Source organism: Macaca thibetana, chromosome 16 (genome assembly GCF_024542745.1).
Source record: "Macaca thibetana thibetana isolate TM-01 chromosome 16, ASM2454274v1, whole genome shotgun sequence".
Classification (NCBI taxonomy): Eukaryota; Metazoa; Chordata; class Mammalia; order Primates; family Cercopithecidae; genus Macaca; species Macaca thibetana.
Genome location: NC_065593.1, coordinates 36,455,044 through 36,471,209, shown reverse-complemented (window position 1 = coordinate 36,471,209; position 16,166 = coordinate 36,455,044). Strand labels below are relative to the sequence as shown.

Below are 16,166 nucleotides of genomic sequence, written 5' to 3'. Positions count from 1 at the left end.
AGTCTAATTTATCAAATCTGAAACTATTTATAGTTATTGACAAGAAGAAATTACAGTCAAGTGAAGCAGGCTGACAAGAAGTTATAGTTATTGACAAGAAGAAATTACAGTCTAGGGAAGCCCCTCCTGGGGCTCAGGAGGCAAAAAAATTAAATCAACCAAGGCCTCCAAGGGCTTCTCTCTTTTTTTTTTTTTTTTTTTTTTGAGACAGAGTCTCCCTCTGTAGCCCACGCTAGAGTGCAGTGGCATGATCTTGGCCCACTGCATCCTCTGCCTCCCAGATTCAAGTGATTCACCTGCCTCAGCCTCCCGAATAGCTGCGATTACAGGCACGCACCACCATGCCCAGCTAATTTTTGTATTTTTAGTAGATACGGGGTTTTACCATGTTGGCCAGGCTGGTCGCAAACTCCTGACATCAAGAGATCCACCTACCTTGGCCTCCGAAAGTGCTGGAATGACAGGCGTGAGCCACCGCGCCCAGCCCTCCAAGGGCTTCTCTAAGGATCAGAAAACACTTAGGGGAAGGCACTGAGCAACAAATCTTGAGGGGATACAGGTGGCTGGAAAGAAAAATAGGTGAAAACCTCTGTCCCTACAACTTAAGCAAACATGCCCTTTGGAGATTTCCTAATAAAAAATAACACTTATTCATTCAACAAATAATTATTTTAGGCCAGCATTGTACCCATGTTGTGGCTGCTGTAAAGGTAACTAAAAACAGTCCCACAAGAAGTGACCAGAGGCAGCTATGACAAAGACTGACCAAAAAGGTTAAAAGACCTGGATTCAAATGTTGACATCCTAATACCACCCTCATTAGCCCAGGGCCTCGAGATGGGTCAGTCACCTAACCTCTGGGCCTCCTACGAGGTAATATCTGATATTAACAATAATGTATGCCAGGCATCATTCTTTTAATTCACTTAATCCTCACAACTCTACAACAGGAAGAAGAAACTATTATTATCACTATTTTGTAGATGGAGAAATGGAGAGAGATCAATTTGCCAGAGGTCACAAACCAGTCTGGTTCTAAAGTCCATGCGCTATACCACTGTCTCTGTGATATTGTGCAACATATATTTGGGGCTGGGCGCGGTGGCTCATGCCTGTCATCCCAGCACTTTGGGAGGCCGAGGCAGGTGGATCACCTGCGGTCAGGAGTTGGAGACCAGCCTGACCAATATGGTGAAACCCCGTATCTACTAGTAAATTACATAAATTAGCGGGGCATGGTGGCATGCGCCTGTAGTCCCAGCTACTAGGGAGGCTGAGGCAGGAGAATTGCTTGAACTGGGGAAGCAGAGGTTGCAGTGAGCTGAGATCATGCCAGTACACTCCAGCCTGGGTGACAGAGCGAGACTCTGTCTCAAAAAAAAAAAAAAAAAAGATTTATTTGGGGCTGGGCATGGTGGCTCACGCCTGTAATCCCAATACTTTGGGAGGCAGAAGCACATGGATCACTTGAGGTCAGGAGTTCGAGACCAGTCTGGCGAACATGGTGAAACCCCGTCTCTACTAAAAATACAAAAATTAGTTGGGCATGGTGGTGGGCGCCTGTAATCCTAGCTACTTGGGAGGCTGAGTCATGAGAATTGCTTGAAGCCCAGGAGGCAGAGGTTGCAGTGAGTGTGCCATTGCACTCCAGCCTAGGTGACAGAGTGAGACTCTGTCTCAAAAAACAAACAAACAAACAAACAAACAACCAAAAAAAAACCAAGAAATATATATTTGGTCTTCATGCCTGTTTCCTGATATGGAGCTTCTAAAACTCTTTGAACCTCTGGAATGATGAGTATCTTTTGTATGCTGATGCTGACTGTAGCTAGTGACTGGGCCCATCCAGATGGCATCAGGATGACAGCTGGTCACTGGAAAGACCAAAGCATGATGAGAGGGTTGGGACTCTTAGCCCTGCCCCCCAACCTTTGGGGAGGGGAGAGGGGCTGAAGGTTAAATTGATCACCAATGGCTAGTGATTTAATCTACCATGCCTACGTAATGAAGTTTCCATAAAAACCCAAAAGGGGCCAGGCGCGGTGGCTCAAGCCTGTAATCCCAGCACTTTGGGAGGCCGAGACGGGTGGATCACGAGGTCAGGAGATCGAGACCATCCTGGCTAACACGGTGAAACCCCGTCTCTATTTAAAAAATACAAAAAACTAGCCGGGCGAGGTGGCGGGCGCCTGTAGTCCCAGCTACTCGGGAGGCTGAGGCAGGAGAATGGCGTGAACCCGGGAGGCGGAGCTTGCAGTGAGCTGAGATCCGGCCACTGCACTCCAGCCTGGGCGATAGAGCGAGACTCCATCTCAAAAAAAAAAAAAAAAAAAAAAAAACCCAAAAGGACTCGGTTGGGACGCTTCTGAACAGCTGAACATGGAGAGGTTCGGGGAGGGTGGGCCAGGGGAGGCATGGAATCTCCAAGCCTTTTCCCACATGCCTTGCCTTAGACATCATTTCCATTCAGTTGCTCATCTGTATCTTTTGTGATATCTTTACAATAAATGGGTAAACCTAAGTAAAGTGTTTCCCTGAGTTCTATGAGCCACTCTAGCAAATTAATCAAACCTGGGGAGTGGGTTGTGGGAACACCCGATGTATAGTCAATCATAAGAAGTATAGGTTTACAACCTACTGCTTTTTTTTTTTTTTTTTTGAGACAGAGTCTTGCTGTGTTGCCCAGGCTGGAGTGCAGTGGTGCAATCTTGGCTCACTGTGACTTCTGCCTCCCAGGTTCAAGCAATTCTCCTGCCTCAGTCTCCTGAGTGGCTGGGATTCCAGGCACCTGCCACCACACCCGGCTAATTTTTGTATTTTTAGTAGAGTCGGGGTTTCACTATGTTGGTCAGGATGATCTCGAACTCCTGACCTCGTGATCTGCCTGCCTCAGCCTCCCAAAGTGCTGGGATTACAGACGTGAGCCACTGTGCCTGGCCTGTAAAGATATATTACAAGGTATTTTATCAAAGCATTGTTTCTGATTATTAAAAACTGCAAAAATAGGCTGGACATGCTATCTTATACTTGTAATCCCAGCACTTTGGGAGGCAAACCCGGGACAACTGCTTGAGCCCAGTAGTTCGAGACCAGTTTGGGCAATACAGTGAGACCTTGTCTCTACTACAACAAATTTAAAAAATTTTTTAATGCAAAATAGCACAATTCACAATCGCAAAATCATGGAACAAACCCAAATGCCCATCAATCAACGAGTGGATAAAGAAACTGTGGTGTATTTATACATTGGAATACTACTCAGCCATAAAAAGGAATGAATTAATGGCATTTGCAGGAAACTGGATGAGACTGGAGACTATACTTCTTTTTTTTTTTTTTTTTTTGAGACGGAGTTTCACTCTTGTTACCCAGGCTGCAGTGCAATGGTGTAATCTTGGCTCACCACAACCTCCACCTCCCAGGTGCAAGCGATTCTCCTGCCTCAGCCTCCCGAGTGGCTGGGATTACAGGCATGCGCCACGATGCCTGGCTAATTTTTTGTATTTTTAGTAGAGACAGGGTTTCTCCATGTTGGTCAGGCTGGTCTCAAACTCCTGACCTCAAGTGATCCTCCCGCCTTGGCCTCCCAAAGTGCTGGGATTACAGGCATGAGCCACTGCAACTGGCCTGGAGACTATTATTCTAATTGAAGTAACTCAGGAATGGAAAACCAAACATTTTATGTTCTCACTGATATGTGGGAGCTAAGCTATGAGGACGCAAAGGCATGACAATGATACAATGATCTTGCTTGGGGAGCTGAGGGGAAGGGTGGGAGGTGGGCAAGAGATAAAAGACTACAAATAAGGTGCCAGTGTATACTACTCGGGTGATGGGTGCACCAAAATCTCACAAGTCACCACTAAAGAACTTACTCATGTTGGCCAGGCACAGTGGCTCACGCCTGTAATCCCAGCACTTTGGGAGGCCAAGGCAGGTAGATCACCTGAGGTTGGGAGTTCGAGACCAGCCTGACCAACACGGAGAAACCCCGTCTCTACTAAAAATACATAAAAAATTATCTGGGCATGGTGGTGGGCGCCCGTAATCACAGGTACTCGGGAGGCTGAGGCAGGATAATCGCTTGAACCTGGTAGGTGGAGGCTGCGGTGAGCCAAGATCACGCCATTGCACTCCAGCCTGGGCAAAAAGAGGGAAACTCCATCTCAAATAAATAAATAAGAACTTATGTAAACAAATGCCACCTATACCCCAATAACTTATGGAAAAACAAAAAAATTAAATATCTGTAGGGGTACAGATGAGTACATTATGGTATATACAGATGAAAAAATTAAGCTGGGTGCAGTGGCCCACACCTATAATCCCAGCACTTTGGGAGGCCAAGGCGGGCAGATCACTTGACGTCAGTTCAAGACCAGCCTGGCCAACATGGTGAAACTCCATCTCTACTAAAAATACAAAAAAAAAAAAAAAAAAAAAAAAAAAAAAAGCAGCTATGAAAATGAATGACTTAAATCTATATCAGTTAGTTTAGAGATAGACAGGATGCACTGTTAAATGGGAAAAAAAATTAGTTACAAAATGTGTATATCATAACACCACTTTTATAAAGGCAGATTAGCAACTTTAAAACATATATCTCTTGACTTGGCATGGTGGCTCCCGCCTGTAATTGCAGCACTTTGGGAGGCCAAGGTGGGAGGATCACCCGAGGTCAGGAGTTCAAGACCAACCTGACCAACATAGAGAAACCCCATCTCTACTAAAAATACAAAATTAGCCGGGCATGGTGGCACATGCCTGTAATCCCAGCTACTTGGGAGGCTGAGGCAGGAGAATCACTTGAACCTGGGAGGCAGATGTTGCGGTGAGCCGAGATCATGCCATTGCACTCCAGCCTGGGCTCAAAACTCCGTCTCAAAACACACACACACACATCTCTTTGGTGGATTCCACTATTAAGTAACCTCATACCAAGGGAGGAGACGACCCCTCATATTGTCTTATGCCCAATTTCTGCCTTCGGAGAAAGAAAAAGTAAAAACTACAAGGCAGAATTGAAATCCACAGGCAGACGGCCCGGCGCCGCACCCTGGGTCTGGTTAAAGATCAACCCTTGACCTAACCCGTTATGTTATCTATAGATTCCAGACATTGTATGGAAAAGCATTGTGAAAATCCCTGTCCTGTTCTGTTCCATTCTGATTACCAGCGCATGCAGCTCCCAGTCACATGCCCACTGCTTGCTCAATTGATCACGACCCTCTCCTGCAGACCCCCTTAGAGTCGTAAGCCCTTAAAAGGGACAGGAATTGCTCGCTCAGGAAGCTCGGTTTTTTGAGATATGTGTCTTGCCGAAGCTCCCGGCCAAATAAAGCCCTTCCTTCTTTAACTCGGTGTCTGAGGGGTTTTGTCTGCAGCTTGTCCTGCTACAATACTACTTTTGTAGTAAAAACATTTTTAGTAGAAAAAAATTTAAGGAAGGGCCATCTATGGAAGAGTGGTATAGACATTTCCTGAGGAGAAAATGCTTCTTTTGGAGTTTTCTTAAGTATCATGAACCCAGATGGATAAATGAAAATGGGAGGAACCTGATAATTTTTTTTTTTTTTTTTCTTAAGACACTGGGTTTCGCTGTGTTGCCCAGGTTGGGCAACAAAAAAAAAATTTTTTTTTTTTTTTTGAGACAGAGTCTTTAGAGCAGTGAAGCGCAGTGGCACTATCTCGGCTCACTGCAAGCTCCATCTCCTGGGTTCACGCCATTCTCCTGCCTCAGCCCCCTGAGTAGCTGGGACTACAGGCGCCCACCACCACGCCCGGCTAATTTTTTATATTTTTAGTAGAGACAGGGTTTTACCGTGTTAGGCAGGATGGTCTTGATCTCCTGACCTCGTGATCTGCCCGCCTCGGCCTTCTAAAGTGCTGTGATTACAGGCGTGAGCCACCGCACCCAGCCGGGCAACAAAAAAGTTTTAAAAATAGCCAGGCATTGTGGCACAAGCCTGTAGTCCCACCTACCCAGGAGACTAAGGCAAGAGGATCTTTTTTTTTTTTTTTTTTTTTGAGAGGGAATCTTGCTCTGTCGCCCAGGCTGGAGTACAGTGGCCTGATCTTGGCTTCCCAGCCTCTCCAGTAGCTGGGATTCCAAGCATGTGCCACCATGCCCAGCTAATTTTTGTAATTTTAGTAGAGATGGTGTTTTGCCATGTTGGCCAGGTTGGTCTTGAACTCCTGACCTCAGGTGATCTGCCTGCCTTGGCCTCCCAAAGTGCTAGGACTACCGACATAAGCCACCACACCCAGCCCAAGAGGATCTCTTGAGCCCAGAAGTGCAAAGCTGCAGTGAGCTGAGAATGCAACCACTGCAATCCACCCTGGAAGACAGGAGACCCTGTCTGAAAAACTAAACAAAACAAAACAAAAAAAAAGAAGGAAAATGAAAAAAGAGGGCCAGGCACGGTGTCTGCTGGAGAACTGCCTCATATGTGGGGAAACAACCCCCATATATCTTGTGTCAAAAGTGTTGTATTGAGGCCAGGAATGGTGGCTAACGCCTGTAATCCCAAAAGTTTGGGAGGTCGAGGTGGGCGGATCACTTGGGCCTAGGAGTTCGAGACCAGCCTGGCCAACATGGCAAAACCCCAACTCTACTAAAAATATAAAAATTACCCAGGCATGGTGGTGGGCGCTTATAATCCCAGCTACTTGGGAGGCTGAGGCAGGAAAATCCCTTGAACCCGGGAGGCAGAGGTTGCAGTGAGCTGAGATCGTGCCACTGCACTACAGCCTGGGCTACAGAGAGAGACCCTGTGTCAAAATATATACATACATACATGAAAGAAAGAAAGAAAGTGAGAAAGTGAGAAAAAAGAAAAAGAGGGCAGGTGCGGTGGCGCATGCCTGTAATCCCAGCACTTTGGGAGGCCAAGGTTGGTGGATCACCTGACATCAGGAGTTCGAGACCAGCCTGGACAAAATGGCAAAATCCCATCTCTGCTAAAAGTACCAAAAATTAGCCGGGCTTGTGGCGCGCGCCTGTAGTCCCAGCTACTTGGAAGGCTGAGGCAGGAGAATCACTTTTTTTTTTTTTTTTTTTGTGACGGAGTCACGCTGTCACCCAAGCTGGAGTGCTTTGGCACTATCTTTGCTCACTGCAACCTCTGCCTCCCGGGTTCAAGCAATTCTCCTGCCTCAGCCTCCTGATTAGCTGGAATTACAGGCGTGTGCCACCATGCCCAGCTAATTTTCGTATTTTTGGTACAGACAGGGTTTCACCATGTTGTCCAGGCTGGTCTCGAACTCCTGAACTCAGGTGATCCGCCCGCCTCGGCCTCCCAAAGTGCTGGGATTACAGGTATGAGCCACCACGCCCGGTCGAGAATCGTTTTAACCCAGGAGGTGGAGGTTGCGGTGAGCTGAGATCATGCCACTGCACTCCAGCCTGGGTGACAGACTGAGACTCCATCTCGAAAAAAAAAAAAAAAAAGAAGGAAGGAAGGAAGGAAAGAGAGAGAGAGGGGGAGAGAGAGAGAGAGAGAGAAAGAAAGAGAGAAAATGAAAACCAGAACACCAACAGGTTAATTTTAAACTCCATTTTACTAAAGAAACAAGAGAAATAAGTATGGTACTGAAGGGGAAAAAAATATTTAAGTGATTAAGAAAACTTTTGTTTAGGCCGGGCGCGGTGGCTCAAGCCTGTAATCCCAGCACTTTGGGAGGCCGAGGTGGGCGGATCACAAGGTCAGGAGATCGAGACCATCCTGGCTAACACCGTGAAACCCCGTCTCTACTAAAAAATACAAAAAACTAGCCGGGCGTGGTGGCGGGCGCCTGTAGTCCCAGCTACTCGGGAGGCTGGGGCAGGAGAATGGCGTGAACCCGGTGGGCAGAGCTTGCAGTGAGCCGAGATCGCGCCACTGCACTCCAGCCTGGGGCACAGAGCAAGATTCCGTCTCAAAAAAAAAAAAAAGAAAACTTTTGTTTTCAGGCAGGGTCTCATTCTGTTGCCCAGGCTGCAGAACAGTGGTGCCATCAGGGCTCACTGAAGCCTTGAACTTCCAGAAGCTCAAGCCATCCTCCCATTGAAGCCTCTTGAGTAGCTGGGACTACAGGCAGTTGCCGCCACTCTGGCCTACTTTTACAATTTTTTTGTAGACATAGGGTCTGGCTATATTGCCCAGGCTGGTCTCAAACTCCTGGCCTCAAGCGATCCTCCCACCTCCACCTCCTAAAGTGATGGGATTACAGGCATGAGTCACCGTACCTGGCAAGAAAATATTAAAAGCACATTTAAAACCACTTCCAACTGCTTTCCTAAGTAACTCAGAATGTAGGCTCCAACTCCCATTGCTCAAAAAGCAGAACATGGCAAATGCTTGAAAAATAGGTCAGATACGTATTGACATTAGGTGGAGAGCAAAACTACATAAATCTTATCCCCAACACCAAAACGCAGGCTGCTATTTGACAACCAAATCACTTCATTAAACACAAAATTGGCCGTGCGTGGTGGCTCATGCCTGTCATCCCAGCACTTTCAGAGGCTGAAGCAGGTGGAACACTTGAGGTCACGAATTCGTGACCACCCTGACCAACTTGGTGAAACGCCCTCTCTACTAAAAGTACAGAAACTAACGGAGCGTTGTGGTGGCGCCTGTAATCCCAGCTACTCGGGAAGCTGAGGCAGGAAAATCACTTGAACCTGGGAAGTGGAGAGTGCAGTGAGGCAAGATGGGGCCAATGCATTCCAGTCTGGACGACAAAGAAAGACTCCATCTCAAGAAAAGAAAGAAAAGAAAAGAAGACCTGTAAAGCAATAATTAACATAAGCACAGAAATACTAGAAATGACAACTGCGTGAAGCAGCTTCCTCTTCCATTAAGCGGAAGAACAAGAGAAACCACTCAGACTGCGTCCTCTCCCGCTTGCTCTCTCAGAGGAAAAGAAGAATCATCCATCAATGGCAAACAGTAGCTGCAGCAAAGCAACACCAACTGCAGGTTTCAGGCTCAGGAGAGAACACTGCGTCTCCTCACAGTTGCCAGTGCTCCACATGTCCAGAAAAGCTTCTCTAGTGGCAAGCTATAGAAATGATTCCTAAAAGTATAGTCTTAACCATCTATCGGCCGCCTCTGCTGGGTCTATTGCGGCCGCACACTTTTACCTGATGGCTAGTTATTATAGATTTCCCCATTTCGGTTCCACTAGGGGGAAAAAAAACCCAGCTCTGCCATACAGTCTTTTCGAATACTATCACTTAACGCATTTACTGTTTCAAGTGGAAATATAATTTTAAAAAATGGCTTAATCATAAACATCTAAACGGCTACGTTTAAATAACATAATATTGCAGGGCGCAGTGGCTCACGCCTGTAATCCCAGCACTTTGGGAGGCCGAGGCGGGCGGATCACAAGGTCAGAAGATCGAGACCATCCTGGCTAACACGGTGAAACCCCGTCTCTACTAAAAATACAAAAAAAATTAGCAGGCACGGTGGCGGGCGTCTGTAGTCCCAGCTACTCGGGAGGCTGAGGCAGGAGAATGGTGTGAACCCGGGAGGCGGAGCTTGCCTCAATCTCAGTGAGCTGAGATTGCGCTACTGCACTCCAGCCTGGGCGACAGAGCGAGACTCCGTCTCAAAAAAATGAATTAATTAAATAAATAAATAACATAATACTGAATGAGGGCCAGTCACAACCTGCAGCTAGGTTCCACGGTAAAGGTGCCTGGTCCCAGACAATCTAAGGAAAGGGCAGCCTTTGCCTCTGCTAGAATCAGGCTGGATCTGGTAATTGTGAGCAGTTGCTCACAACTATCCTAAGGGTTTGACTTTCAAAGGCTAGGGAGGTCACCATGACTGTGGCAGGAAAGGGAACAGGGTGACTGAGACCCAGCGTTTAAGAAAAAGAGCTCTGGTTCTTATGCCACATATTTGCACTACCAGTTCACACTTCTTAAATTTTTAAGATAAAGATGTTTGGTGAATTTGACGTTATTTCTTCCCCGAACAAACACTCGAATGCTGGTATATATAATGGTAATAGCTACTGACCGGTCATGGTGGCTCACTCCCGTAATCCCAGCATTTTGGCAGGCCAAGGCGGGTGGATCACCTGAGGTCAGGAGTTTGAGACCAGCCTGGCCAACATGGTGAAACCCTGTCTCTACTAAAAATACAAAAAGTAGCCAGGTATGATGGCACTTGCCTGTACTCCCAGCTACTAGGGAGGCTGAAGCACGAGAAACACTTGAACCCAGGAGATGCAGGTTGCAGTGAGCCCAGATTTAGCCACTGCATTCCGGCCTGGGTGACACAGCGAGACTCTATCTCAAAAAAACAAAAAAAAAATGGTATTAGCTACTATTTATTGAGGTCGTGCCATGTTCCCGGTGTCATATGAGATAAATACTATCAGTAATCATCCCAGCCTTATAGATGGATAAACTGACACACAGAAAGATTAGGTAACTTGCCTAAGGTCACACAGCTTTGAAACAGAGCTGGTAGGTCAGGTGCCGGAGCTTATTATCTTAGTCACTATCCAGTTTTTCTATGTGCTAAGCGCTATTTCCAGGAATGGGGCATATAGCGACGGAATAAAATAAGTAAAGGCTCCTACTCACACACAGAGCTTACCTGCTAGTGTGTATGTCTGTGTTTCTGTGTGTGAGAAAGAGAAACAAATGCACAAGTGAATGATAAATAATGAGGCATGTAGATAATTATAACATTGTTGAAACAGAGAGACTTGGTGGCTATTTATTTATTTATTTATTGAGAAGGTCTTGCTCTGACACCCAGGCTGCAGTACAGTGGTTCAATCTCAGCTCACTGCAAACTCTGCCTCCTGGGCTCAAGCCATCCTCCCACCTCAGCCTCTTGAGTAGCTGGGGCTACAGGTGTGAGCCACCAAGTCCCGACAATTTTTGTATTTTTTGTAGAGACAAGGTTTCACCGTGTCGCCCAGGCTTGTCTTGACCTTCTCAGCTCAACTGATCCACCAGCCTCAGCCTCCCAAAGTGCTGGGATTACAGGCGTGAGCCACCATACCCTGCCTATCGGTGGTTACTTTAGATTTGAAAGGTTAGGGAAGGAGAGGGTTTCCCTAACCACTCAAAGGTTATTTAAGCCAAGACTTGAACGATTAAAAAGTAGCCAATCAGGTGGCTGGGAGTGGTAGCTTACGCCTATAATTCCAGCACTTTGGGAGGCCGAGGCGGGAAGATCACCTGAGGTGGGAAGTTCGAGACCAGCCTGAACAATATGGAGAAACACCGTCTCCACTAAAAATACAAAATTAGCCAGGCATAGTGGCACATGCCTGTAATCCCAGTTACTTGGGTGACTGAGGCAGGAGAATCGCTTGAACCTGGGAGTCGGAGGTTGCGGTGAGCCGAGATTGACCACTGTACTCCAGCCTGGGCAACAAGAGCGAAACTCCATCTCAAAAAAAAAAAAAAAAAAAAAAAAAGTAAAAAAGTAGCCAACCAGGCAGCTGTGCCTATGGGGTAGCCATTCTTTTCTTTCTTTCTCTTTTATTTATTATTATTATTATTTTTATTTTTGAGATGGAGTCTCATTCTCTCCAGGCTGGAGTGCAGCAGCTTGATCTCTGCTCGTTGCAACCTCCCATTCCCAGGTTCAAGTGATTCTCCTGCCTTGGCCTCCCGAATAGCTGGGATTATAGGTATGCACCACCACACCCAGCTAATTTTTGTATTTTTAGGGTTTCTCCATGTTGGCCAGGCTGGTCTGTAACTCCTGACCTTGTGATCGATCCGCCTGCCTCGGCCTCCCAAAGTGCTGGGATTACAGGCGTGAGCCACTGCGCCCAGCCAAGTGAGAGATGTTTTTTGTTGTTGTTGTTGTTGTTTTTTTTTGAGACGGAGTCTCGCTCTGTAGCCCAGGCTGGAGTGCAGTGGCACGATCTCGGCTCACTGCAAGTTCTGCCTCCTGGGTTCACGCCATTCTCCTGCCTCAGCCTCCCGAGTAGCTGGGACTACACGCTCCTGCCACAACGCCCGGCTAATTTTTTTGTATTTTTAGTAGAGACGGGGTTTCACCGTGTTAGCCAGGATGGTCTTGATCTCCTGACCTCGTGATCCGCCCACCTTGGCCTCCCAAAGTACTGGGATTACAGGCGTGAGTCACCACACCCAGTGGTGATAGATGTTTTAATCCTTTATCTCATTTAATCCTTTAAACAACTGAAGGAGAATAGGTGATTATTTCTCCTTTCACAGATGCTGGGTATAGCATCTGTCACACTCCTGAAGGGACCACTGTTGGAACCTAAGCCTGTCTGGCACTAAATCAAGTCCCTGTTCTTTCTGGTAAGCTGAAGGGGTCTTCTTCAGAAGTCTAGTCTCCAATCAATTCAGTTCTCTGATGAAGCATTAAATATATAATCTTTCAAAGTTAGGTCTGAATGACTCATCTTCCTGGCTTCTAAATCCCTGAGGAAGCCTACCCATTTACTTCTAGGAAAAGTTAGCCTCAATTTCACCTCAGTTAACACATCTCAGATAGATGATGTGCAACTGTTTTAGTCACTTAACTTCCTGCTGTAAATTTCATGCCAGGAAGCACAGGGTCACATGAACATTCACATGGCACAGTATTCTAATCAACCACACTTTTATTTATTTATTTTTTTTTTGAGATGGAGTCTCGCTGTGTCGCCCGGGCTGGAGTGCAGTGGCCGGATCTCAGCTCACTGCAAGCTCCGCCTCCTGGGTTTACGCCATTCTCCTGCCTCAGCCTCCCAAGTAGCTGGGACTACAGGCGCCTGCCACCTCGCCCGGCTAGTTTTTTGTATTTTTAGTAGAGACGGGGTTTCACCGTGTTAGCCAGGATGGTCTCGATCTCCTGACCTCGTGATCTGCCCGTCTCGGCCTCCCAAAGTACTGGGATTACAGGCTTGAGCCACCACGCCCGGCCTCAACCACACTTTTAATTGCATTATAGCAGCATCACAAATATGACCATCAGGTTGTAAAGATGCTTAGCAGTCATCTTATTCAACCGCCTCTCCTAATAGAATCTCCTCACAGACAGTTCTCTTTACAGACAGCCAAATGCTCTGTACTTAATTTTTTTCAGAAAAAGGGACAATGTTGGGGCAATCTGGCCAGGTCTGGGACGTATCTTTTGGTTTCAGAGCAGTTCCATATATATATATAAATATATAACTATAAATAAATATATAAATATTTTAAATATTTATAAATATATGTATTTATATATAAATATATAAATATAACATAAATATATTTAATATATTTGTATATTATATATTAAATATATTTATATATTATAGAAATATAAATATATTTATTTATAAATATATTGTTTATATTTATATATAAATATACATTTATTTATATATATTTATATATATATACTTTTTTTTTAATGGAGTTTTGCTCTTGTTGCCCAGGCTGGAATGTTAATGGCACCATCTGGGCTCAATGCAATTTGTGCCTCCCATGTTCAAGCAATTCTCCTGCCTCAGCCTCCCACCTAGTATATTTTGAATTTATAAAGTACTTTCCAGTCACTTTCATCCAGGGTCCTATCTCTGGTCTGGGCCCTTCTATATCTGTCTTCCATTCTCCATTCTCTATTCCTCCAATCTTTCTGGAAACCTCTCACCAACCATGCCATCCCTTGGCCTCCTCTGAGCAGTTTCTCCAACTTCACGTGGGTGTGACCATCACTCCAGTAAATTCTGACTTAGCTCATGTCACCTCTTCTGGAAGTCTTCCTTGACCTCTGCAAATAACACAGCCCACTCTGTGTTTTGTGTCCTTAGTCATCCTTGTATAGGTTTCTACATAGCTCACTCTGGAATTCCAAATACATTTACTTCCCCTTACTAAACTGTGAGCTCTTTAAAAGCAGGAACATGTCTTATTTATCTCTGTATCTCCGGCACATTGCGTGGCACAGCAGATGTCCAGTAAATGCTGACTAACTGAATGAATGATGAATTCGTGAATGTATTGTTCCTTCCCTCAAGTCCTGCTACTGACCTATTGGGAACCACCTGGTTTTCCCTTCCTTCTTATTCTACTCCTCCCCCAATAAAGCTGGCCTGTCTGAAATATAGTGAGGAACATGTCAGCAGGGTTCCTGGCCTTCTCCTCTTGCCTATCCTTGGTTTCAAAATATGTCTGTGCAGTCCATATCACTCCTCTGAGCTTCTGGCTCAAATATCCAGCTTCTACTTGACATTGCATTTAGGTGAATCACAGATATCTCAAATTCAGCCTACCCAAGTTGACTTAGATCAGCTTCCTCCCAAACATATTTCTCTTTTAGGGAATAATATCACTCTCAACCATGTTGCTCAAAACAAAAACCTAGCCTAAAGCTGCAGTGGCACATGAGTCTGTCCTCCCATCTGTGTGAGAGGATCACTTAAGCCCAGGAGTTCAAGGCCAGTCTGGGGCAACATAGTAAGACCCTGTCTCAAAAATGAAAAAAAAGTAACCTAGGGCCGGGTACAGTGGCTTACAACTGTAATCCTAGCACTTTGGGAGGCTCAGGCAGGCGGATCACCTGAGGTCAGGAGTTTGAGACCAGCCTGGCCAACATGGTGAAACCCCATCTCTACTAAAAAAACACAAAATTTAGCCAGGTGTGGTGATGCATGCTATAATCCCAGCTAACAGGGAGGCTGAGGCAGGAGAATCGCTTGAACCCAGGAGGTGGAGGTTGCAGTGAGCCGAGATCGTACCACTGCACTCTACCAGCCTGGGCGACAGAGGAAGACTCTGTCTCAAAAAAAGAAAAAAAAAAGGAGCCTAAGTCATCTTAGTGCTTTATCTCTCCCCCCACCTACCTCATAGCCTCCTATAGCCAGAGCAGCCATTTGGACATGCAAATCTATTCATACCTCTGTTACACGATGGAGGTAGGTCACCAAAAAGACCAAGCTATGATAGAGGTTTAGGACCTTTAATACCATACCCTACCATTAACCTCTAGGGAGAGGAGCAGGGTGGGAAATTGAATTTAATCACCAATGACCAATGATTTAATCAATCGTGCCTACATAATGAGACCTCCATAAAAATCCACAAATAGGGTTTGGAGAGCTTCTGGGATGGTGAACACACTGAAGAACTGGGAGGGTGGAATGCCACCAGAGGGAATGGAAGCCCCTCCCCTTATACCTACACAAAACCCTGGGTATCTCTTACTTTTGGCTGTTTTTGTTTTTGTTTTTTTGAGATGGAGTCTCGCTCTGTAACCCAGGCTAGAGTGCAATGGCACGATCTCGGCTTACTGCAAACTCAGCCTTCTGGGTTCAAGCACTTCTTCCACTTCGGCCTCCCAAGTAGCTGGGATTACAGGCGCATGCCACCCAGTCCAGCTAGTTCTTGTATTTTTGTAGAGACGGGGTTTCACCATGTTAGTCAAGCTGTCAAGCTGGTCTTGAACTCCTGACCTCAGGTGATCCACCCACCTTGGCCTTCCAAAGTGCTGGGATTACAGGCATGAGCCACTGCACCCGGACTTTTTTTTTTTTTTTTTTTTCTGACGGAATTGTGCTCTTTTGCCCAGGCTAGAGTGGCAAGATCTTGGCTCACTGCCACCTCCGCCACCCGGATTCAAGCGATTCTCCTGCCTCAGTCTCCCAAGTAGCTGGGATTATGGGATTATGGGATTATAGGCACCCGCCACCACGCCTGGCTAATGTTTGAATTTTTAGTAGAGACGGGGTTTCACCATGTTGGCCAGGCTGGTCTTGAACTCCTGACCTCAGATGATCCACCCACCTCGGCCTCCCAAAGTGCTGGGATTACAGGTGTGAGCCACTCGCCCAGCCTTGGCTGTTCTTGAGTTGTATTCTTTTTTTTTTAACTTTTTTTTTTTTTTTTTTGAGACGGAGTCTCACTCTGTCACCCAGGCTGGAATGCAGTGGTGTGATCTCAGCTCACTGCAACCTCCACCTCCCAGGTTCTAGCGATTCTCTTGCCTCAGCCTCCAGAGTAGCTGAGACTACAGGCCCGCGTCACTATATCCAGCTATTTTTAAAAATATTTTTAGTAGAGACGAGATTTCACCATGTTGGCCAAGATGGCCTCCAACTCCTGACCTCAAGTGATCTACCCACCTTGGCCTCCCAAAGTGCTGGGATTACAGGCGTGAGCCACCGTGCCCAGCCTATGTTAGTCTTTAAAACAAAATTAT

At 46.1% G+C, this 16,166-nt stretch overlaps 1 protein-coding gene and 1 non-coding gene across 2 annotated transcripts in view; both read right to left on the bottom strand.

Moving 5' to 3' along the window:
* TEX14 (testis expressed 14, intercellular bridge forming factor) overlaps nucleotides 1-16,166 on the bottom strand; it is a 144,234-nt gene that overhangs the window by 80,761 nt on the left and 47,307 nt on the right. The gene's annotated exons all lie outside the window — the stretch shown is intronic.
* On the bottom strand, nucleotides 8,863-9,076 carry LOC126940096 (small nucleolar RNA U3). The gene has a single exon (XR_007720611.1). It is a non-coding gene; the product is annotated as a small nucleolar RNA U3 (small nucleolar RNA).